The sequence below is a fragment of the Phyllopteryx taeniolatus genome, chromosome 19 (assembly GCF_024500385.1).
Source record: "Phyllopteryx taeniolatus isolate TA_2022b chromosome 19, UOR_Ptae_1.2, whole genome shotgun sequence".
Classification (NCBI taxonomy): domain Eukaryota; kingdom Metazoa; phylum Chordata; class Actinopteri; order Syngnathiformes; family Syngnathidae; genus Phyllopteryx; species Phyllopteryx taeniolatus.
Window position 1 is genome coordinate 4,549,063 of NC_084520.1, and position 24,573 is coordinate 4,573,635.

Genomic DNA, 24,573 nt, shown 5'->3' on the forward strand with positions numbered 1-24,573 from the left:
TAGCCACCCTTCTGTTCAATAAGGGTGATAAGCCTTGCACAGAAACCACAGCCTCCGAGACATTCTTCTGAGAGATGTACTGTTTTCCTTTAATGTTTATCTCCCGTTTAAGAATTGCCCATAAGTTCTCAATTGGGTTCAGGTCAGGTGAGGAAGGGCACCATGCCATGGCCATGTCTTTCAAGCATTTACTGGCCAGCCACGCAGAGGAGTACTTGGATGCATGTGATGGCGCATTGTCCTGCATAAAAATCTGTGTTTTTGAAAGATGCAGACTTCTTCCTATACCACTGCCTGAAGAGTGTCTTCTAAAAACTGACAGTATGTTTGGGAGTTTATTTTGACCCCATCTTCAACCCAAAAAAATTTCAACCAGCTCATCCTTAACAATACCAGCCAATACCAGTATCCCACCTCCACTTTGCTGGCATCTGAGTCAAAGTGGAACTCTGTGCCCGTTAGTGATCCAGCCACAGGCCCATCCATCTGGCCCGTCAAGAGTCACTCTCATTTCATCAGTCCATAAAACCTTTGAGAAATCTGTCTTCAGATATTTCTTGGCCCAGCTTCATCTTAAGTATCTCGTTCGGTGGTGGTCTTTTTTCAGCTTTTCTTACCTTGGCCATGTCTCTGAAAACTGAACACCTTGTGGTTCAAGGTATGCCAGGTAGGTTGCAGTTCTGAAATATGACAGATAACTTGAAGAGAATGGGTTCCTGGTAGCTTCACGCTTAATTCTTAAATTCTTAGCAGTTAATGGGCGTCTTTTTGTTCCAACACATTTCTTGTGACCCTGTTGACTTTTCATAAAACGTTTGATGCTTCTGTGATTACACCCCAATATCTTAGATATTTCAAGAAAGCTGCATCCCTCTGACAGACTAACTGATAATTTTTGACTTTTCAGAGTCAGTTAAGTCTCTTTTTTGGCCCATGTTACCTAAAGAAAAGAAGCCTTTTTATATGGTGTTGATCTCTGAAGGTGACACTCACACACATTACTCAAATACAAAAGTCATCCTATGCTTTAAATGCATTAAGCATTCAAGTTTATCCAGCTTGGACCCAGGGAATATGCCTAAAAGTCATGATATGGTCAAAATACTTACTTGCCTAATAATTCTGCACACGGTGTCAACGTGGCCTGAGCAGGCAAGTTTTGACCGACTTTCTGCCACTCCGCCAGACTAGGGTTATAATTGTTTGGATTTTCCATTATGGTTACTTTTTAATTTCGTTTTGACTTTTATTTTTCAAATTCAATTAGTTTTAATTAGAGGGTCACAGATGGTGTAGTGGTACACTCGCCTGACTTTGGTGCAGGCAGCATGGGTTCAGTTCCCACTCAGTGACGGTGTGAATGTGAGTGCGAATGATTGTCTGTGTCTATATGTGCCCTGCGACTGACTGGCGACCAGTTCGGGGTGTAGTCCGCCTTTCGCCCAAAGTCAGCTGGGATAGGCTCCAGCGCCCCGTGACCCTAACCAGGATAAGCAGTGTTGAAAATGGATGGATAGATAGTTTTTAGAGCAGGTGTGTTACTTTTTATTATTTTCTTTCTTTATTATTATTTTTTAAAGCTTTTTTTTAGTTTCGTTTTTAATAGTTTAGTTTATTAGGTTTATTGTTTTATTCAGGGGAATTTATCAAGTGTGAGATTTAAATAAAAACATTTATTAACAGATTAAAAAGCATGCACAATCAAATAGGTACTGTATAACAGTCCACAGAATTTGAACAGCAATCAGTGCAATGCATAATACTACTAAGTTTACATTAGATGCATCACAACGTACAGTAAAACCCACAAGGCACGTGCTGTAGTATGGCCTTTTTAAAATGAGTTTAATTTACAAATAAATAAATCACGTTATTTGCAAGTTTTCTTTCCCTTGTTGATAAATTGCACTTGGACTTGCAAGTGGACTCAGACTATTGACTGTTAGAGAACGTAAGCATGCTCCTGGATATCCAGTGAAAGTGCATCCAGTCTGTTTTTTTGTGTTGCGTGTATGATTATTTTGACAAAACTTTTCAAGTTTTCCTGCTGTTGCTGAAGTAGTGCCGTGAAAATGTCCTGTTGTTGCCGTAGTTCAATCACCCACTGTGTCAAAGAGACAAACTCGTTTGCTTTCTTATTTGCCTTCCGTGGCGGGAAATAGCAGCATTTTGAGACTCTCGGCAGTTGTCCGTTTCTTCAAGTTTTTCCCAGAAGACGGCTAACCCATATGCAGGTTCCGTGAAGACACTACCTAGTCGGTAGCAGTCTTCAGAGGTGGGTAGAGTAGCCAAATATTGTACTCAAGTAAGAGCACTGTTACTTTAGAATAATATGACTCAAGTAAAAAGTAGTCCTCCAAATATTTACTTGCATAAGAGTAAGAAAGTACTGAGTGAAAAAAATACTTGTGTAACTTGTAACTTCTGATTTAAAAAAAAAAAAAAAAAAAAAAAGAAAAAATCAGAGCCTGAACATAAAAAAAACATTTAAAAAAAAATAATCTTTGGTTTTCGTCCTGGCCGTGGAACAGTGGACCAGCTCTACACCCTCGGCAGGGTCCTCGAGGGTGCATGGGAGTTTGCCCAACCGGTCTACATGTGTTTTGTGGACTTGGAGAAGGCGTTCGACCGTGTCCCTCTTGGAGTCCCGTGGGGGGTGCTTCTGGAGTATGGGGTACCAAACCACCTGATACGGGCTGTTCGGTCCCTGTACGACCGGTGTCAGAGTTTGGTACGCATTGCCGGCAGTCAGTCGGACTCGTTTCCAGTGAGGGTTCGACTCTGCCGAGGCTGCCCTTTGTCACCGATTCTGTTCATAACTTTAATGGACAGAATTTATAGGCGCAGCCGAGGCGTAGAGGGGGTCGGGTTTGGTGGCCTCAGTATTGCATCTCTGCTTTTTGCAGATGATGTGGTTCTGTTGGCTTGATCAGGCCGTGATCTCCAACTCTCACTGGAGCGGTTCGCAGCCGAGGGTGAAGCGGCTGGGATGAGAATCAGCACCTCTAAATCTGAGACCATGGTCCTTAGTCGGAAAAGGGTGGAGTGCCCTCTCCAGGTCGGGGATGAGATCCTGCCCCAAGTGGAGGAGTTCAAGTATCTTGGGGTCTTGTTCACGAGTGACGGAAGAATGGAACGGGAGATCGACAGGCTGATTGGTGCAGCGTCTGCAGTGATGCAGACTTTGTATCGGTCTGTTGTTGTGAAGAAGGAGCTAAGCCGAAAGGCGAAGCTCTCAATTTACTGGTCGATCTACGTTCCTACCCTCACCTATGGTCACGAGCTGTGGGTCGTGACCGAAAGAACAAGATCCCGGATACAAGCGGCCGAAATGAGTTTCCTCTGCAGGGTGGCCGGGCTCTCCCTCAGAGATAAGGTGACAAGCTCAGTCATCCGAGAGGGGCTCAGTAGAGCCGCTGCTCCTCCGCATTGAGAGGAGCAAGATGAGGTGGCTTGGGCATCTGTTTAGGATGCCTCCTAGATGCCTCCCTGGTGAGATGTTCCGGGCACGTCCCACCGGTAGGAGACTCCGGGGACGACCCAGGATACGCTGGAGACACTACGTCTCTCGGCTTGCCTGGGAACGCCTCGGAAGAGCCAGAGAAAGTGGCTGGGGAGAGGGAAGTCTGGGCTTCCCTGCTGAGGCTGCTGCCCCCACGACCCGACCTCGGATAAGCGGAAGACAATGGATGGCTGGATAATATATGGAAGTCCACACCCACCTGCCACCATTTCAATTTTTAACTGCCCAAAAACCAACAACACATGCAATGGGCCCTACAGAAACATTATTTGCTTGATTCACTTAAATGAATGAATATGAAGAAGCTGTTTGCTGACTAGACTTATTGATAGTGTGTGTGTGTGTGTCTGTTTGAGCGAGTGACATTGAGAGAGAGAGAGAGAGAGAGAGAGAGAGAGAGAGAGAGAGAGAGAGAGAGAGAGTGTGAAGTCGTGACTTGTGCCGTCTGATTGGTGAATTGAAGTCAATTGACACTAGTGATCACGTTGGATAGGGGCAACGGTGCCTTATGCGGAAGTCAATGATGAGGTCTAAAAATAGATGATGCACGCAATAATAGATAAATAAAAGTAGCGAGCAGCATGCCGATCATTGTTACAGAGTAAAAGTATCGATTCTTCTTCCTCTGTTTGCATTTTTTCCTGCTGATAAGGTTGTTTTTCTTCTTCCAAGGAAATTGGAAGAACTGACTCCTGGATATTTTAAAATTTGTGGGACTGCACTTTTTTTGAAGATGCAGTCAGTTGGTTCCATATTCCAATATTTCGTTTTTGATACCCCTTGACGCGTGAGCGTGGCCTGCTAATTAGCACAGGCCTGCTATTGCCAACGAGACCATCAACAAGATTCCTCTCTATTCCACTGAGAACTATCACGGACTGCTACCGTCTTGAAGTGGATGTAAATCGACAGTCGGGGAATGAAACCACTCTACCGATCTCTCAAAATGGTGAGCAGAAGTGTGCTAACAGACAGCCACTTAGCTTAACAAAGAGGACGGATGTGGACTGTGGAAACGCAAATGGATCATCCAGTAGTTCTCTCTGGAATTTACTGGGAGCAAAGCCCAAAGATCATCTAAAGACAACATCTAAAAGGGAGATTATCAAGGAATGTGTCTGGCCTGCGTTGCATGCTTCTTGAACCCTTAGTAAGCGGCCGTGGACGGTCGCTACAGAGAAGGGCAAGAAAAGAGGACGCGAGTCAAGGCAAAATATTGACAGACTTACAAATAGATTTGAGCGACTTTTACAAGACCCTGGCCAAGAATGCTCATCCCCACCACCACTGAAAGGTATGAAACAAAATCATACAAGAAGAAAAAAATGGCACCCAAAACATTAATGGTTGGTGATGGAGCTGTCAGGAATGTGAAACGTTCAGGAATTTAGGGATTTCATCATCTACGGTCCATAATATCATCAAAAGGTTGAGAGAATCTGGAGAAATCACTGCATGTAAGCGGTAAGGCCGAAAACCAACATTGAATGCCCGTGACCTTCGATCCCTCAGGCGGCACTGCATCAAAAACCGACATCAATGTGTAAAGGATATCACCACGTGGGATCAGGAACACTTCAGAAAACCAATGTCAATAAATACAGTTCGGCGCTACATCCATTAGTGCAGCTTGAAACTCGACTATGCAAAGTAAAAAGCATTTATCAACAACACCCAGAAACGCCGCCGGCTTCTCTGGGCCCAAGCTCATCTAAGATGGACTGATGCAAAGTGGAAAAGTGTTCTGTGGTCCGACGAGTCCACATTTCAAATTATTTTTGGAAATTGTGGACGTCATGTCCTCTGGGCCAAAGAGGAAAAGAACCCTCCAGACTGTTATGGACGCAAAGTTCAAAAGCCAGCATTTGCGATGGTATGGGCTGTGTTATTGCCAATGGTATGGGTAACTTACACATCTGTGAAGGCACCATTAATGCTGAAAGGTACATACAGGTTTTGGAGAAACATATACTGCCATCCAAGCAACGTCTTTTTATTTCAGCAAGACAATGTCTGCTTATTTCAGCAAGACAATGCCAAACCACATTCTGCACGTGTTAACAACAGCGTGGCTTCGTAGTAAAAGAGTGCGGACACTAGACCGGCCTGCCTGCAGTCCAGACCTGTCTCCCATTGAAAATGTGTGGCGCATTATGAAGCCTAAAATACGACAACCGAGACCCCGGACTGTTGAACAGCTGAAGCTGTACATCAAGCAAGAATGGGAAAGAATTCCACCTACAAAGCTTCAACAATTAGTGTCCTCAGCTCCCAAACGTTTATTGGATGTTGTTAAAAGAAAAGGTGATGTAACACAGTGGTAAACATGACGCTGTCCCAGCTTTTTTGGAACGTATTGCAGCCATAAAATTCTAAGTTCATGTTTTTTAAAGTTAAGTTAATTTTAAGTTTATCAGTTTGAACATTAAATATCTTAAATGTCGTTGTAGTGTATTCAATTAAATATCGGTCGAACATGATTTGCAAATCATTGTATTCTGTTTTTATGTTTAACACAACGTTTCAACTTCATTGGAATTGGGGTTGTACTAACAGCAATCCTCTTTTCTTTATTGCAAAAAAACATTATCTCAGTTTTGTTGTGGTTTAATTGAAGAAAATCTTGGCTCATCCAGTTACTTATCTGTTTTAGACAGTGACACAACACTTCAATTGAACTGTCGTCATCTGGAGACACTGCTAGATCAACTATAGAAAATCCAATCCACCCATCTGCATTTTCTGATGCTACTGCTGACTTGGTCAGAGTTGGGGCAGACCCTGGATTATTTGGTTACCAGTGAATCACTGGTAAACAATAACCATTATGATATCTCATTCAATTTAGAAAAAAACTAACAGTCTACTTGTAATAAATAAAATGTTTATAAATGCACATATACTACATCCTGTACAACTCATTTGCTTTCTTTCCGACGGCTTTTTAATTTGCATGTAGTAGTTTTAGTGTTTCTGCTTTCAGCTTAACTGGCTGCCACCAAGCAAACCTCCTCTACTAAAACCAGCAGGAGTCACATCGCACACAAATAAGTCCCACCAGGTGAATATATGGCTTACTGACCTGGAAAACGGGAAAAATAAAGCGTATGCACAGTCCTAAAGGATCTACAAAGGTTTAATATGCTTTAATAATTAATGTGGCATGCCCCAGTTTTATGATTTGCTGAAAAAAGTGCATTTTTCCCCTTTAATAGTCATTACTGTTAAAATCTAAAGGCACACATTTTATTATGGCCACAGTAGGGACGGTCGGGTTTGAGTAGAGTGCACTTATACAGCTGTGCTTACGTATTGTAAATTACAAACACATACATGGAAATAGCATCTTTTCATTCGTGGGAGGCTAGAGGAGGGACTAGGTGATATACCCAATGAATGTACAGTATGTGTTAAAACATTTGCTTGGATTTTTTGTTATTTAAAAAGCATAAATAGTACAGTACATACACACATGTACACATACAGTACATATCACATCTCCATTGCAATTAACTAATTTAAATATATGAATGTTCAGTGTCCCTTTCTGGATGACTTTTTAGCAAATTACGAAATTGACAACTGATTCTTCATTTTTGCAGCAGACCCTTGACTCTTCATTATATTATTCACCGTATGTCTGGCCTTATATCTATAAACTTGTGATGCTATTGAACAGCTTTCCATTCACATTCTTGTTAGGAGGCTATAGGCGAAGCTCCAAGTAATAATTGATGACTGATTTGAGAAATTGGTCTCTCCATCAATAATCCCACCCTATGATAAGAGTTGTGAAGCTGAGCACTGACTGACAGTTCTGACTTCACAATTCTGAAAAAGTTGGAAGATTTTTACTCTGACAGTGGAACCTCCAAAGTTGACCCCAAAAGAGCGCATGAAAATGTCTGAAGAAGCTTGCCAACAAACAAAAGTGGTTAGTATGTCTGAGGTTTGTGGTTCGAAAATCAGCTCAAGGCTTCCTGTGTGGATTCTGCATGTTTTTCCTGTGCTTGTGTAAGTTTTCCACAGGCACTATGGCTTCCACCCACATTCCAAAGACATGTTAGGTTAATTAAAGTAAAATCAAATTGTCTTAAAGGGCCTGTAAAGTAATTTCCGTGTTTTGTTTCTAAATACCTTACTTACAGTAAGTGAAGTGCTGTAAACGTGTGTAAAGAAAACACAAAAATACAAAACAATTTCGCACTGAATTGTTGAGATATAGCACTTAACTATTTTTTTTTGTTTTTTTTTTGGATGAGGCTAAAAATAAGCCCTCAGCCCTCCCCCACTATATACAAACAGTAACAAGCGCCGGCATTCCATCAGTGCCTATTCGGCGCAATTGCCATCAAGCTATGGCTAGAACCCCAAAATTGCACCTTCCCTGAAGTGTTATGCCGTATGCAGCACACAGAGCAAGGTGATGGCGAATAGGACGGATCCACCGTCATGGACCGGGATTAGGGGCCGTCCAATATGCCACAGCCTCGATCCATGCGCTGCACGTAGATCCACACAACAGAGACACTTCAGGGAAAGTTAACTGTTTATTATGTTTGCTAGCCTGTGAGCTAATTAGCTAATGCGCTAACAAGCTAGTGAGCTCTCTCGACTGGCAGCGGGGTTGTCTAATATGTCAACACCTCGCTTGGTGTTTTTGTGTGAGGCTCCACATAACAGAGGCATTTCAAAGAAGGTTAACTGTTTATTAAACACAGTGGCACACATTCAGCCTGTAGCTGACGACAGACATTTAAGCACATACTGCAGCCTACGAACCTATTTGATTGACAGCTTGAAAATGCGTGAGGCGGGTTTTCAGCACATGCAGCGAACATGTCCACAGCGTCCAAGAGTTGGGATGAGGTCTCTATTTTTCACACTTTTTAGACCCTCATTTCATACACCTGGTGATTTTTTTTTAAATTCATTAAAATTTGGTAGGCTTGTTAACAACACTCTTCTCTATGGTGTGTCAAATTTACAGGCCATTTTTTTCCACTTTATGATTTATTTTAAATAAATAAATAAAAAGGCATAGTAGTAATGATGCTTTTATTATTTGTTGCATTTACATCTGGCTCGCTAACATTTTCCTGTTTTTTATAGCCAATTGCAAGGGACATATATGGTAGATAAACAACCATACACACCAACACTTATGGACAATTAGGATCAGTTAACCTCCCGTGCATGTTTTTGGAATATGCGATCAACCTGGAGTACCTGGAGAAAACTGCAATTTGCACCCAGAACTTCTCAACTGAGGCGGTTATGCTAACCACTACGCCACTGGGCATCTTAACAATAGCATTATGTCACATGTATCAACAAATGATGCAGCTCATTCAGGACAGACAATCTAATAATTATCATCCAAACCACTTTTTCACAAGGTTCAAAGTGAGATAACGGACAGATAGACAATGATATGACAATAATGTAAAAAAAATTGCATTTTGTCAAAGTTGGATATTAAGAATAATAACATAATTATTGGCAACAGTGGGACGAAGCTTCTTTGACTTTGTTCATATGGTAACTAAATCTGCCCACTATCATGCTAGTCACAATGATGTATGTGTTGTTTAAAAAATTCATAAAACAGCAATGTGCACTGTTTTATAGATGCCTCTAGCTATGCACTGTTTCTGTGCTTAATAATATTCATTTGAGACCACCCGCTAAGGATCCTTGAAATGATGTGGTGTATTTTATTATAATCACACCACAGTTAAGTATCATTGCCAGTATATAAAATGCATAGGCTGGCATTTTCCAACCAATATTGTGTGTTAGTGCCCACGCATCACCATATTTAGCGTGCCTTCTGCCATAATGCTTAGTCAGCTCCTGTGTCCATATCCCGTTACGTTTCAGATGACCATACTTTATTATAAGCGTTTGTGGCTACCTTGAAATAAAGGAAATGTTATTCTGCCATTTTTGTGTAGTCGTACCCACAACATTGACAAATGCAAACTAAATGTTGAGTAAAGTATGATTGCAAAGTAGCTCAGATCTCGTCTGTTTTTGGAAAGATCCCAGTGAGTGCCTCGCGAGTAATAGAACATCCTAAAACAGGCATGTCTAAAAATTGTTCCACAGCTTGTTTTTTTTACTAGCCCATGGCACACACTAAAAAATAACATAACAATAAGGTCTGCAAATTGTGGTTAGCACCTCTGCGTTTTCTGAGGTTTGGTGTTCAAATCTCGGCTTCGTCCTTCCTTGTATGCATTTTACATTTTACTTTCAACACTGGGTGTGCAAAAAATGCTGAACTAATCATTGGAAGAAGAGTAGCGGTATCGTGTCACCAGTTTGTAAATATAACACAGAAATCCTTGACATCAAGAGAAGGTGTCACCGTTAATATGCAAGTCTGTTCTTGCAGTGAATAAAGACCGCTAATATCTGAACACTACACTACTCTGAAAAAAACCTACATTTTTACCCTGCTAACAATAAAAATACAACATGAGAAAGCCAAATGATCTTAACTCTCCAGGTTCCGGAAATTCTCTTGTGACTTCAAAATAAAGTGTCTCACAAGTTGCAGGAATAATAATATGCTTGGAAAAAATAGACACATTCGACAACATTAGCTTGTCGGTGCAAGTCCCACAAAGTTTGTACTTTTCATTTGTAAGTCAATTGTGACATCATTTGACCCCATTCAATGTTTAATGCCTCTAAAGATATGATTGAGATGTATTTTTTCTTCATATTTCATATCATCAAAAATGATTCCAGATACGCTGTCACCAATCACCATCAATCGAAAAAGATTATACTAAAATACATCCATCCATCCATTTTCTGAGCCGCTTCTCCTCACAAGGGTCGCGGGCATGCTGGAGCCTATCCCAGCTGTCATCGGGCAGGAGGCGGGGTACACCCTGAACTGGTTGCCAGCCAATCGCAGGGCACATAGGAACAAACAACCATTCGCACTCACAGTCATGCCTACGGGCAATTTAGAGTCTCCAATTCATGCATGTTTTTGGGATGTGGGAGGAAACCGGAGTGCCCGGAGAAAACCCACGCAGGCACGGGGAGAACATGCAAACTCCACACGGGCGGGGCCGGGGATTGAACCCGGGTCCTCAGAACTGTGAGGCTGACGCGCTAACCAGTCGGCCCCCGTGCCATACTAAAATACTTGGATAACAAATTTAGAGGAGTTGCACGTGTACGGGGAAAGTTGGAAAGATTTGACTATGACCCTCTTGCAATCCTACATTGGGTTGCTCATTTTGGCAGGTGTGCACAGGTTAAAGGGCAAAATAACAGCAAGCCTTTGGGCTGCTGGCCAATATTTGTAGCCAACATGTCAACACATCCCGTGTTTTAAAACAAGCTACACTGAGGAATATATCTGACACATAAACACCACTTAGAATTACCTAGAACAATCCTTAATACAAGCCACAAATGTACTTTTTCATAGTTATTTTTTCCTTTCTGATATTCTAATTAATATTATGTTTTGTTTTTGAGTAAAATCCCTTTTTTTTCTCCCTGGGATCAAATTGTTACTATTCTTGATGACAGAACATTTTTTAATCGTAAATGTTTTTGGGAGCACAGATAGTACCACTATAAAAATAAAAATGCATAAGTATACTTAACACTAAAATTTGATCTCTGTTCAATTTAAGGTCAATCAGTGAGACTTTTAGGTGATCTGCATATTTCACGATAGTCGCATATCATGTATTCTGCATATACAAGGGGATAAGTGTTTGTGTTCTTATTTAGTTAATGATCAACGAACAAACAAAGTATCTAAAACAAAGCTGGACATTCATTTGAATTGTAATCACTTTCTGGATGTTTAAATTTCTGGGGTCAAATCGATCACAAGAGTAAAAGGTTACAGGAGGATTAAAACAATTGTATAATTGTTGCACTCATGTTGTCGTGAACATGTTGTGTGTGTCGTGAGGAAAGAAGCTTATGTACCCCTTTCCAAATTCACAATAAATTCCCTTTCTGGTTCTACGGTCATCTTCACACTTTGCCTTTTTACTAATCACTGGTACACTTCTGTGATGACATTACAAAATAATTATGACTATATATGAATGTAACTACCTAACTACTACATATAACTAATACTTTATTACTACTAGTACTAATAATAATAATATTCATTTATGTAGAATTCAAGCACTGTGTTCTGTGTTACTGGTCGATTTATCAGGAACATTTTGTTCAAAGTCCAAAATGGTACAATGACAGGGGTTTCACATGTATCATACTGTAAAGTATATGTACTGTATATAGTAGTATTAGATAGTGTCATGTTTCCATACTATATAATCTATATACACAAACATAAGATGAATGAATACACAAGGTACGTAACAACCATTATGCTCATCTATTTCGAATGTATGGGTAAAATCAAACGTTAAAATTACATTATACTATCAAGTCATCACTATATTATGACTCAGACATTTTCAGACATGGAGGTAATGTTTGTGTCACGTATTTGTTTGTTATTTGGGAGGGCATGCATTCATTACATTGATTCAGTCCAAGCATATTGTTTTACATGAACATTTTATCTGGTGCACATTTAATGCACATTTGACTTTCTGTCACCTGCTGGTTCAATGAACTGTCATCAATGACTTTGTAACCTCAAATACATTTTATTGCTATTTATGCAATATTTCACATCAGATGTCAGCCTATGGCATGCTAAAATTGAAAGTACAGCATAACAACATCCCTCATCTCCCCTTTATGTAAACCAACGTAAGTAAATAAATGACCCCTGCCGTTGTTCTTATCTTTAATAATTTGATATGATATCATGAACTTTCTCAGCTGCTACAAACATACAAACATAAGAGGCATGGAACCAGATGTTTGTGTTGTTATATATAATTTTTATGAATGTTTTCCTGCAGTATTACCTGAATCAAGTGTAAACTTAAAACGCTGGTGACATTGAGGCTTCAAAGTCACCATCAAAGTCAGATTGATGGTATTGAAATATTTATAGTTTTCAGTCTTTCAGCAGATCCATTTGCCTGTTATTGGAAGTGCAAAATGAGGTGGGACTTCACAGACTAAAGGTCCCTGTGAGGGTTCGGGCGAGTTTGTAATTTGCAACTCGTTATTATAGCAAAAAGGTCACAAAGAGCAGGTAAAGTCAAAATTGGTAGATTGTAAAACCGCTTTACGTGAGGGAGAGATAGAGCAAGACAAGTCTTTTTGGAGCCAGATTGGCTCGGCAGGAGAAGTGACTTTGAGAGCAGCGGCCAGTCCCTGTTGGGTGAGAGGCGAGGCAGTGTTTAGAAAGAAAGGCATTGTTGAAAGCGACCAAAAACTTGACAGGGTGACGACATTAGGTATTCTCCTCCTTTCATCCCTGAGGTGGTTGTCCTCTGCAAGGTGGAACCACGCTTACAAAATCAAGGAACAACAGAACCTGTTTTTTTCTAACCATCCTCATTTGCATCTGCCCCACAAGTAGTCCTCCACTTTATTTAATCTATCCTTCAATTTCTGATACAGCTTGTCCTAATTAGGGTCACGGCACACGGGTGAGCTGAAGCCTTTTTCAGCTGACTTTGGAAAAGAGCCCGGGGTGCACCCTGGACTAGTTGGCAGCTGATGCCAATCGCAGTACTATTTCATTTAGATCAACCATAAATGGTAAATGGACTGCACTTATATAGTGCTTTATCTACACTATCGCGGTGCCAAAAGTGCTTTACAAAGCCTCACATTCACCCATTCACACGCACGTTCATACACCAGTGGGCGACTGCTGCCATGCAAGGTGGCAAATTAGGGTTCAGTTTCTTGCCCAAGGACACTTCGACATGAGGACAGTCGTAGGCGGGCTTTGAACCAGCTACCCTTCGGTCACTGGACGACCCGCTCTACCTACTGAGGCACAGCCGCCCAAAATACTGTACATAGATTTGTATTTCTTTTTTCTAATTTGGTCTTATGTTCATAAAAGTATCAAACTCAGTACAGCACAGGTCCCAAAATCACAAACATTTAAAAAAATCAAATCACAAAACACCAACTATGTGTGACTTGTTTGACTGTAAAATCATTAAGCACTGTAATATGACCTGGGGTTATTTAAAATGTGCTCTCAATAAGGATTGCCTTTACTATGAATGCCTAAAATTTGAAATTGAGTATGTAAGTACGGTTGTTTCAGCATAGGAGGCAATTACCCATGTAAAACAAAGGTGGCATGATAAATGTATATATTTGTTTGAAGGGTCTTTACCGTTATTGATCAAATCACATGAAAATGACTCATAATCTGATTTTTCATGTGCTTTCTTAGTCTGTTCATATTCTATCATATTTTATTTTTTCATTTTAATGTACTTAGTTTTATTATGGAATGAGGTGCACAGATACACTTTGCACAATGTGTTTTGTGTATTTATGTTAAAAAAGATTAAGAGAAGAGGAGATGCTGTTTTTTCAAAATACATTTACTTGGTTTGACTTGGGAAAAAGTGAACTAGAGAGATGTTAAAATAATAGACGAAACTGTTAAGATGGACATATGTTTGAGTATAATTTGCTTATGCTCCTCTTCTTCCTGCGCTTGATGAATATTTAAGAAGTCATAAATCAGTACTAGTATTATTGATGCCTCACTTTGTCAATACGTTTTTACACATGTAACCAAGCCACTAACAAGGCAACGTGACTAAATGCTGTAAATTCATTGGCTCCTTCAAATGTCTGCAGAACGTCTTGGCTCCACCCTGAGTACGCCTTGAATAAAATGCAAAACAGCATCTGCTGCTAAACGTGGCCCTCTCCAGGGAGTCTCTCCCTCGCCCAGACATCCACACCCTGCTTGAGTGCCTGCCTATCAGCCCGGAAAGCAGCTGGGCTCCAATCTCCGCTCTCAGCTATTTGCCAGCATCAGCAGCCGGTGTAGGTACCAGCATTGCTGGGCCACAGATTTGTTATATAGTGCTTTGCGTTTCATTCATTCAAAGAATACAAATCATCAGCAAATTACCGTAATTTCTCATGTATAATGCACATTTTTTCACCCAAAAATTTGTCAGTCAATAGTGTGCATTATACATAGGTATAGGGGCAAATGGAAAAAAGACTATCACATTTTATAAATGTATGACCCCATCTAGTGGTTATGAAAAAGCTGTACACTTTAATTCCAAAATGCCACCGCCACCTAGTGGTTATAAAAAAGGTGTAGCTTACACTTTCATTCCAATATCACAGGGGTACGTATGACTGCATATATGTAGTTGTCCTCATAAATTTACATACCCTGGCAGAATTTGTGAAATATTTTATTTATTTATTTCTTTTTTAAATCTGACTGATGACTGAATAACAACAAGAAATTAATGATTTTCTTTATGGTTATGTTTTGTTTACTGATAATGCTTTTCTGAAATGCTTGACCGATTAATTTGAATCCCATTAAAATAAAATTAAATGTTTCACCTGGCCCTTCATGTATTCTGTAAAAAATTGTACCAATCTTACAAATTCTGCCTGGGTAATCAAACATATGAGCACAACTGTGTGTTTCCCCATTTACTAAATAAACGTAGTGCTGTGAATTCCAAAATAAGAGCCAAGTTAATAAAAAAGAAAGTATTACGTGTTCAAATAAAGTGCTTAACTTCAGAATAATTCTTTGAAAAAAAAACTAACAAAATACAGATAATACTTTGTTTTGATCATATGGGTAGAAGAAAAATCATGCATTGTAAAAATACATTATACATAGGTAGAAGGGTTTTCCAGAATTTTGAGGTCAACTTTAGGGGTGCGTATTATACATGGGTGCGCATTATACACGAGAAATTATGGTACTTCTTTATACATCACCTATGAGCAGCGTTAACATTTAAAACCAAAGTAGTACGTAGGATTGATGGATGGCCCCTCCGCCACACATTCTCTGTGTTCATCTAAAAAAAATATAATATGGTGACTGTGTAATACATGTAACTACATGTTTCTGTGTGAATAGTGGCATCTGCATGTGTGTGTGCGCGTTTGTAAGAACCCTTATGAGTGCTACAGTATATCACCAACATATGCTGACTGGATGCTTTATTCCAGCTGATGAAGTGTCGCAACCCTTAGTGTGTCTGGCATCAGGCAAATCCCCCTCTCACATACACACCGTGAGCCTGGATATAGCCCTAGCGTTGGATCTTCCTAACCTGTACTTATAACTTATGTAACCTGTCTGACTGTGGATGCAGCAACTCCTCAATTTGCATGTTACAGTACATGACTAATTCATAAAGGTAATAATAAACGATTTATGAAAGGAGATATTCTGACATATACAACGGCTACAGTATTACAGGACACACACACACACACACACACACACACACCCCAATCAGAATTTTGATTTAATGCAATAAGATGTGACATAGTGTAGAAAGTGATATGTGAAAGGAAACCCAGCCAATGACACGTTATGGTGAGGGCCACAAGTGAGTGACAGCTTTTATCGGCTGCTATGGTCTGGCTCAGCATGGACCAGTAAACCAAATGAGAGAACATTTTCTTCCATGTCGCTAAACCAAATTGAGTTTGACCCCACACTGAGCCTTACTGCATTAGAGCATGACTCAAACATATGATTAGCCTGCTCCAGTCAGGTTATTAGGGAACAATAGTAAATCTAATTGGAAGGTAATTAGCGTAGGATTGCTCATAGTGCAGCACTCTGCATATTTGTGAGCCGGTGTGAGTGTGTATGTGTGTGTGTGTCCAGTGGTGATTACAATAGGTGGAAGAGATTTCCCCAGTAAAATTGACTCATTATGATCATTTAGGTGACACTGCTAATTCTTAGAGGCTTGAATGGACAGGTACCACACACACACACACACACACCTCCCCACAAATAGGACAGTTCCTCAACAAGGACAGATAAAAATGCCTAACTTGGGATTCCTATTGTGTCTGTTGTCAATCGTTTGATTCAGTATTAGAAGTTGATGCATTTACATTTTCAAGTCTACGCAATTTGGCAGAGTTTGAACGGGCTGTCCTATGTTGGTGAGATGGTTTATTTACAACTTATCACAGATTTCGCTTTTTTTGGCAATGCAATTTTGTAATTTAACAATTATTTTCTTTTTAAAGGTCAAAAAGCGACTATATAATCGTGAGGTATGAAGATATTGCCAAATGGAACAACAACATCTTCATTTTATATTCAGTGGCAGTTCTGGTGGGCAGCGGGGGGGGAGGGGGGTGTATTTCTCTCCACTGCTCTTTGTTGCCTTTAAAATAGGAATATGTGATGCATTTAAAGATTGCTTTCCTTTTAATAATTAAGTTGCTTAACTATTGGAGAGATTATCGTTGGTAACGTACATTGGTAACAACATTTTGTTTCTACATTCTAAGTTGACATTTGAATTATTTAGTGGGGTATTCTCAATGCAGGCGGCACGGTGGCCGACTGGTTAGAGCGTCAGCCTCACAGTTCTGAGGTGCGGGGTTCAATCCCCGTCCCCGCCTGTGTGGAGTTTGCATGTTCTCCCCGTGCCTGCGTGGGTTTTCTCCGGGCACTCCGGTTTCCTCCCACATCCCAAAAACATGCATTAATTGGAGACTCTAAATTGCCCGTAGGCATGACTGTGAGTGTGAATGGTTGTTTGTTTCGATGTGCCCTGCGATTGGCTGGCAACCAGTTCAGGGTGTACCCCGCCTCCTGCCCGATGACAGCTGGGATAGGCTCCAGCATGCCCGCGACCCTAGTGAGGAGAAGCGGCTCAGAAAATGGATGGATGGATGGATGGTATTCTCAATGTAATATAATATTCAATCATGATTTTTGGTTGTTGTTTACATACATTTTGTGCATAAAGTCTTCTACAGGCATATAATTAGATCTAATAAACTACAACAATCTCTCTGTTGGTCACACTTCTAAGGATTTAAAAAGCTGTTCAGCCACTAGTAAAAGAAATGGTGCCCCCTTCAGTCCTTTCACTTTTTGATATTCAAGTTCGTTTAGCCTGAAAGAAAAAAAAAAAAGGATTAACTATCCATACTGAACAGATCCCGACTACCTCATCTTTGTTTTGCTTTTTTTTTTTTTTCTTTCCTCTCCGCTGAGGCGTAATAGAGGAGCTGACATGGCAGTATTTCATCCGGTGCTTGCTGACACCTGCGCGCCACGCAGGGGAGCAGTCACGGACGAGGGTCCTGTCAGTGACCATTCTCCAGCGAAAGCTTCATTTTCAGTAAATCTGTTAAAGAAACATCCATCATTGGCTGCCCAACCAAGAAAGCGACCATGGACATCAAGACACTCATCACTCCGTCCTTTGTTCGTCTTCACTTGTATTACTTTATATTTGTCAAATATATCCTCACTCTCACATTCATGCGATCTCTCGCTCTCTCTCACACACGCACACGCACTCACACACACACACACACACGGCAAGAGCCAGCAATATATCTCTTAGAGAATTTAAGTGTCCCACCAGCAACATTTGCATATCTGTGGAACGATTGTTTCTGATTTATAGAAGCAGATGCCCGAAGCATCTTGGGAAATGAAGCAGGTGGATGCAAACTACGTTTCCCACAGGCAGGCTGTTTTTAGCTACGTCAGCAACAAGCATCTCAAAGATGTTTTGTAACACTGAACAGACATCAAAACAAAATATATTTTTTTAAACATTTTCTTTTCTTTATCAATAAAAGGAGACTATTTTTCATCAAAGAACAATGTTGCAACTCTTTTTTGCCCAGATGTAAATTCCAACAAACAAAAGTAAAAATAAAGGAGGTCATCTCACTGTTCCAATACTTTTGTGTGAGTGTTATGGATAAAACTAAGATGTGCGAGTGGGAAATAATGAGAAAACAGAAGCCCAGGAGGGAACCAGAGGGAGATAATACAGAGTAGTGAGCAGAAGCATGGAAACAACAAACCGTTTTTGTCATGCTATCATTACCTCCTCCATTCCTGCTCTCCACTCAGTAAATAAGAGAGCGGGGTGATTGGGGGAACAAAGCAATTCTACAGAGGAAATTACAGAACAGATGGATTTACCAAAGAAGGAAGGGGTAAGATAGAAAAGTGAGAAAACAGAGGGCAGACACCCAAATTAGTGGACATAAGCAGATATAAGAAAGAGGAAAAGGGGGCGACAAGAGGGAGGGTGAGAGTCCCAGCTGAGTTGCTCTTCATTATCTATCCAGTGTGACTAGTACATTTCCTGTACATACTGTGTGTTGATTTATCTGCAGTCTGATGGACAATTCTTTCTTTTAGGGGACTAAACACCAGTTACCCTCTCCCAAAAAAAAAAAAAAATCCTTACTGTTGCAAGACAGCCACCAACACAAAAAGGCTACAGCAATCAAAGATTGAACCATCAAAAACTCTCTCATTGGTTGTTTAAGATTTATATATCTGAACTATTTACCAGTCAAAAGGAACACTATTCACCCAAAACGGTGATTAGTATTATATAAATTATAGAGCTGGTGGTTTAGCACATTAATTGCGATACATTAATAAATCCAAAAACATTTGAACATATAAGGCACCTCAAGATCCCATGCCATCAAAATCCAATTTTTTTTCTACGCATAACATTGGTCAAAATGAGTCTGTGACCTGGTTTAAGTTTGACATCTATGTGGTTTGTCTGGTTTGAATTCCAAAGGCAATAAACCGCATAATGCTCGCAAAATGACCAGATCAGATTTCTGTGTTTGTGATGTAGATTATTAATAATGATTCAAGTACCTGCCCACTTCATGGTTGGTACCCACCCACTCAACTCAGCTGAACGACAATACAGCATTTCTGGCTTTTAAGTGAGCGAAACTCAGCTGGCTGCTGCCAGGCCATACAAATACAGTCTATAAGTACAGTGAAACCTCGATAAAGTGGACACCGATATAATGGATATTAGCTAAAACGGACCGTCGAGACTGAACAATGCGTGCAAAAATAGTCTCCATTTGTCAAAGTCTGTCAGTTCCAGAATTGGCCACTGTTGTTTACTCGTGCTGTGGTGCAATGCAGGCAGAGAATGGGACTGACATATTTCCGGGTCACAGATGTATAATATGACTTTTGATTCCAAATGACGTGCCTCCCGTGCCTAGGTGGCGGCCATGTTGAATGTGGGGCATTGACGTGGTGGCCATGTGATGATGGTTATATCTATTGTCTATTGTGTATAAAGCGCTATGCAGAGAGAGAGAGAGAGCGGCATGGCTGCGGGATTAACTCTGAGGAATACAAAAGAAAAGTCTTTGAAGTCTGGAACATGCTATTTTTGGTACAGTAATAATTTTCTTTGTCAAGCCGTTCACCTTTGGCAATGGATTTGGAATTAGGAAGCACAGTAATTCCTCGCAGCTCATGTAAGCGACTCACCTATGATGAGTACTGTATGTCAACAATGTCACCATGACCAAGCACACCGGCGTGGTAAGTTTGGATAAAATGTGAAACTTTCAAAATTTTTTAGGACTTTTTAAAATATTTATTGACAATAACTTTGTAGTGTCCTGACCGTTTTAAAAAAAAGTGCTTCAATGTAACGGACAATCGGCTATACTGGACGACTGCCTGCCACTATTTGTCCATTCTATCGAGGTTCCACTGTATCTTGTGGTTTACTACAAAACATAACATAATAGAATTTATAATGTGACAGGGGGTGGCATGGTGACTGACTGGTTAGCACATCTGCCTCACAGTTCTGAGGACCTGGGTTCAAATGCGGCCTCTCCTGTGTGGAGTTTGCATGTTCTCCCCGTGCCCACGTGGATTTTCTCCGGGTACTCCGGTTTCCTCCCACATTCCAAAAACATGCATGGTAGGTTAACTGAAGACTCTAAATTGCCCATAGGTGTGAATGTGAGTGTGAATGATTGTTTGTCTATATGTGCCCTGCAATTGGCTGGCGACCAGTTCAGGGTGTACCACGCCTCTCACCCAGAGTTAGCTGAGATAGGCACCAGCACGCCACGACCCTAGTGAGGATGAGTGGTATGGAAATTGATGGATAGATAATGTGAATTTGGATGAAATAGCGAAGCTTGCGGTCGCCAAAATGTTCATGAGCGATAAACGGCGTGCGTTATGTTTAAACTGAATGGGACCGGATGACGAGCCTAACATTAAAATATCCCCTTTTTCTTTTTTCACGCACATCCCCTTTCACCTCATGTTCCCTATTAGTGGGTCAACAATCCCATGCTTTGTTAATTCTGTTTGACAATGATAGTATGACATCACATAAAAGGATCCAAATGCAAAATTGCTATGAGCCGCCATAAGCCACAAGACGCCATGATATCGCCAAGGACCAAACAGAGCAAATCTGATTTCAATATCTAAATTACACATGACAGCGACCTAATCAGAGTAAAGCTTATTCACATATCGGAAATTAATGAAGAATCCAGCCGTCTGAATTGCCAGGCATCAAAGACCAACTAGAAAAGCTTGAAAAAAGTATCCTGGGCATTGTCATCCTAAATTATCTCATTATAAAGTATCTTAAACCTGATAAAAGGATATAAAACATGAAAAGTCATGAAAGATGAAAATTTAAAAAACAAACTGATGGTATGGGACCTTCGTACTTCTGCACTCCAAATTGCCCAAACTAAGAGCACGGGTATGTGCAAAGAATATGCTTATCACCGAAGCACACCATCACCTTAATGCAAAATATGTTGCAGCAACCACGGACACCAAACCTAACGAAATGTACCGGCATTACCAGATAACTAGCAACCCTTTATTGCTCAGTGACTGTTTTTGGTCAATATCGTTATGTCTCAAAAGTGTTCTCTGTCAATTGACTGTCTGTTGTCGTACTAGAGCGGCTCCAATCACAGGAGACAAATTCCTTGTGTGTTTTTTGGACATACTTGGCAAATAAAGATGATTCTGATTCTGATTGCACACCTGATGGGCAAAGTGTGACTGCGCTGATGCTTTAATTATTATACAGACTCTCAGCATCTGGTCCATCCACTACTGCCCATTGACTCTCAGTGAAACTGAACGCCTGGGAATTATGTATAAAACCTGCTTGGTAAATGTACACCTTTATTTATTTATTTATATATATATATTTTAAAACACACACCTTCAATGGGTTTAAATTAATCTAGAAAAAAAAACGTTCATATGATCCGCAACCCTTTAAAATATTTTTAGCATTACATATTTAATGAGATACATTTCAGTGGCGGCGAAGCCCCTGCAATCGCCTCTGGTCCCTATTGCATACTCTGGTTGTTCCAAAAACAGCGATGCACAGCACCACACAAACTATTATTACAAAAGATTATGGTTGTGTACATCATGTCTATGTCACCTTAGGGAGCACCTCTGCACCCGTAGTTCCCAGTCTGCAGTGAAGGCTGCTCCAGTAACGACGAGCATGTATTTTTAGCTGAGAGAGGCAGTGTGCCTTTGGTATGGTTGCGTGAATTCATTGGCTAAATATGAAGGGACCAGCTTGGATTGAGTAGGACTGTAATTGCTTGTCTGTGTTGTTCTTCAAACCCCAATTCCAATGAAGTTGGGACCTTGTGTAAATAAAAACAGAATACAATGATTTGCCAATCCTTTTCAATCTTTGTTCAACTGAATACACTACAAACACGATATTTAATGTTCAAACTGATGAACCTTAGTTTTTTTTGTGTGCAAATATTCTAATATGGGTGGCACGGTGGACGACTGGTTAGCGCACTCACTTTACAGTGCTGAGGTCCCAGGTTCAAATCTGGCCTTCCTGTATGGAATTTGCATGTTCTCCCCCGTGCCTGCATGGATTTTCTCTGGGCACTATGGTTTTTTTCCCGCATTCCAAAAATATGCATGGTAGGTTGATTGAAGACTTGGTCTGTAGATGTGAATGTGAGTGCGAATGGTTGTTTATTCATATGTGTCCTGCAATTGGCTGGCGACCAGTTCAGGGTGTACCTCGCCTCTCACCCAGAGTCAGATGAGAGGGGCTCCAGCACGTCCGCAACCCTAGTGAGGGTAAGTGGTATGGAAAATGGATAGATAAATATTCTATCATTTTGAATTTGAAGCCTGCAACACATTCCAAAAAAGCTGGGACAGTAGCAACAAAAGACTGGGAAAGTTGAGGAATGCTCAACAACACCTGTGTGGAACATTCCACAGGTGAACAGGTTAATTGGAAAAAGGTGTTTCCAATTCCAGGAGTGTCATGATTGGGTATAAAAGGAGCATACCCGAAAAGCTCAGTTGTTCAGGAAGGAAGGATGGGGCAAGGTTAACCAAATTGTGAACAAATGCGTGAGCAAATAGTCCAACATTTGAAGCAAAATGTTTCTCAACATACAATTCAAGGAATTTAGGGATTTCATAATCTATAATCCATAATATGGAGAAATCTCTGCCCGTAAGTGGCAAGGCCAGAAACCAACATTGAATGCCTGTGACATTTGACCCCTCAGGTGACACTGCATTAAAAACCGTCATAATTTTGTAAAGGATATTACCACATGGGCTCAGGGACACTTCAGAAAACCATTGTCAGTTAAAACAGTTGGTCGCTACATCTACAAATGCTAGTTAAAACTACATCATGCAAAGTGAAAGCCATAGATCAACAATAGCCAGAAACGCCACTATCTTCTCTGAGCCTGAACTCATGTGCTCTGGTCTGATGAGTCCACATTTAAAATTTTTGGGGGAAATCAGCTACGGTCGTGTCCTGCGGCCCAAAGAAGAAAAGGACCCTCTGGATTGTTATCAGTATACAAAGTTCAAAAGCCAGCATCTGTGATGTTATGGGGGTGTGTTAGTTCCCATGGCATAGGTAGAGTGCACATCTGTGAAGGCACCATTCATGTTGAACGGTACATACAGGTTTCAAAGAAATATATGCTGTCATCCAAGCAACTGCTTTTTCAGGGATGTCCCTGCTTATTTTAACAAGACAATGCAAAGACACATTCTGCACGTTTTAAAACAGCATGGCTTCGTAATAGAAGGGTGTGAGGACTAGGCTGGCCTGCCTATCGCCCATTGAAAATATGTGACGCCTTATGAAGCGCAAAATACGACCGTTGAGGAACTGAAGTTATACATCAAGCAAGAATGGGGAAGAATGGCACCTGCATGAACAATTAATGGCCTCAGTTCCCAAACCCTTTTTGGGTGTTGTGAAAAGGAAAGGTGATCTACACTAACAAAGTGGTAAACATTCCTTTGTCCCAGTTTTCTTGGTGATGTGTTGCAGACATCAAATTCAAAATGAGTAACTATTTGCAACAAAAAAGTTTATCAGTTTGAACATGAACTATCTTGTCTTTATAGTGTATTCAATTGAATATAGGTTGAATGGGATTTGCAAATCATTGTATTCTGATTTTATTTACGCTTTACACAAGTCCAAAGTGGCGGCACGGTGACCGACTGGTTAGCACATCTGCCTCACAGTTCTGGGGACCATGACTGCGTGGGTTTTTCTTCGGGCACTCCGGTTTCCTCCCACATCCCAAAAACATGCATGGTAGGTTGATTGAAGACTCTAAATTGCCCGTAGGTGTAAATGTGTGCGCCAATGGTTGTTTTTTTTCTATGTGCCTTGCAATTGGCTGGTGACCAGTTCAGGGTGTACCCCGCCTCTCGTCCGAAGATGGCTGGGATTGGCTCCAGCATGTCCGCGACCCTTGTGAGGATAAAGCGGTACAGAAAATGGATGGATAGACAAGGTCCAAAGTTAATTGGAATTGGTGTTTGTACACCAAACCAAATATCTCATAGATTATTGTAGATTTAAGTGTATTGTAAACATTTACATTGGTGCAGCAGTATCCCTGCATCAAATATAGAATGGCGATTAGGCAACACAACTAGACTACAGTTCAAAGTTCAAATATTAAAAGGAAACAATATTATATAAATATTCTGCTTAGTTATCCGTATGGATTGACAAATAGTGATTGTGAAACAAGGAATTGTAACACACACACATGCACACGCACGCACACAC

General features: G+C 40.6%; 1 protein-coding gene across 6 annotated transcripts in view; it reads right to left on the reverse strand.

Annotated features, from left to right (window-relative positions):
- rbfox3a (RNA binding fox-1 homolog 3a) overlaps nt 1–24,573 on the reverse strand; it is a 585,838-nt gene that overhangs the window by 139,022 nt on the left and 422,243 nt on the right. The window lies entirely within an intron of this gene.